The sequence below is a fragment of the Physella acuta genome, unplaced genomic scaffold (genome assembly GCF_028476545.2).
Source record: "Physella acuta isolate Inbredline_101_S28 unplaced genomic scaffold, ASM2847654v3 ptg001294l, whole genome shotgun sequence".
NCBI classification, from domain to species: Eukaryota; Metazoa; Mollusca; class Gastropoda; family Physidae; genus Physella; species Physella acuta.
Window position 1 is genome coordinate 96,541 of NW_026732809.1, and position 2,172 is coordinate 98,712.

A 2,172-nucleotide genomic window follows, 5' to 3' on the forward strand; every position below is an offset into this window, starting at 1 on the left:
CACATAAAAGTACATTTTAAGTAGTCGATACCTTTGTGTGTTAATCCTAACAGAATTAGATAAGGTACTTGCGGACACCCGGGCTAGCTATTGCAATCCTACTAATAGAGTCTAAACTAACCCAAAACTAACCTAGACTGACCACTACATTATAAAAACTATACATTTTTCAAAGAGACCAATTGCAGACATGACAAAAACAAGGTACTTTATAAGGAGATAGCTCATTGCCTTATGCATTTGGAACCAGCTTTTCAAGTCTATTACGCCAAATATTTTAACTGTAAATTTACCCGTTCTTTGACTACACACAAAAATAAAAACTTTTGGATAAAAGAAAAATTCCTTTAAAATTTATACCAAACAGTTACGTTTTTTAATAGCTGTGAAAAAATAATTAATAATGAGTGTTAATTAATTTTTAGACTGATGGCTGATATACACAAAACTAATACGACAAAGATAAACAATAAAGTTTATTAGTGCCTTTGGTCCACATTTCCCGAGTCACAAGAATAGGATATTGCAAAATAATTTAAACACCACTATTCAATAGTTAAAGGGGTTTATTTAGCATTAATGATAAAAGATAAAGAAAGACAAACACCAACAGTTTCGAACTAAGGTCTTCGATGGTTAAATATATTGGAATAATTATTCACAAAACTTTTTCTTTGAAGAATGTTTATTAAAAACTACTGCTATTATTTATTGTTTATAGCAAAATAGATAAAGTTTCAAATGTGTAACATCAGTCTTTAAATCGACGCGATTTAGACAAATGTATATTCAGTTCAACTACCCTCTGTCAATTGTCCCACCTGCCAATACATTACCCCGACCCAAAATCTGCAGCAAGACATTACCTTCCCAAACTTTCCAGATGACAATAAAAGACTATTTATTTTTTTATTCTAATTATATGTTGAATCATTGAAAATGTATTAATCTGTTTCAAAACTAAAGGTTGATTACAAGATTAAATGCTAGAGCTCACTAGATATACTAGATTACTATATTCAAAAACAGAAGCGGAGACAACTAGCTAGGCGCAATCACATGATCAGTCAGTATGCTGAGCTGTGGTTCACGAGAATGTTTACAATCGTAGAACTAGTTTTGTTAGTAAAGGTTATTAGGGGCAGATAAAAGAGTTTTTTTTTCTAATATTTGAAACTAAGCCTAACTAAGGGGAGGTAACGTGATTAAGTACTAGCGATCTCCTGATCAGCATGTTGTCTTCTGTAATTTGTGGTCACGGACGGCTGCTGTCACGTGTCAGGTAATCGTCTTTCAGGGATTGCGAGCTACTGATTGTGTTTTAGTCGCAACGTTGGTAGTGTTGACTTCATACATTATGAATTACTAAAAAGTCGAAAATAAAACAAATCTATATATATAATTCTCTTCTTCGAGCCGTTAGAAAACAAGCTGCAACCTCGCCTTACAGTCCCCTCTCTTCCTCTATATCAATATCACAACCACCCCCACCCCGCCCCCACATTGTCTGGTGAGTTGTGTTCACTCTGTTTACATTTTACAATCACAGAGACGGGTTTGGTAACGGCTATTAGGGGCAGATAATTTAGTTTGAAACGATTTTAAACTTAGAGGAGGTAACTAAGAGGAGGCTGCTTTCACGTGGAGGGGGGGGGGGGGTAGTGTTTTTAAGCAAATATTTTCAATGGCAGCATTGGTACTGTCGAATTCACAAATTATAAATTACTGAAAAGTAGAAAAAAAACAACTAAATAGCGGCGTATGATACGCAGCGGGTCGGCTCGTATTAAAAAAACCTTTATAATAACAAGCTTTCAAATGCACTGAAAAGAATAGAATGAAATAAACTTACTTTCTTAAAAAAAAGCTTTGGTCGTGCATGATATCTCTGATGTGGTTTAGCGACCAAAACTTTTATCAAAGAAAGGAATTTTGTTTTATTTTCTTCTTTCCAGTGCATTATAATTTTTTTTTTATATTAGTTTTTTTTTAATTTTTTGGTGTGTTTATAATATCGTATATCATAAAAACTTGTATTATATAGTTTGTTTGAATAGGCGTGATAGATTTAGATCGTGCACACCTTTTTTGTAAGAGCAAAAACTAGATCTAGAGATTATACGTTTGCACCTAAAGTGTCTGAGCAAGTGAACTCGGAAGGCGACACTTTGA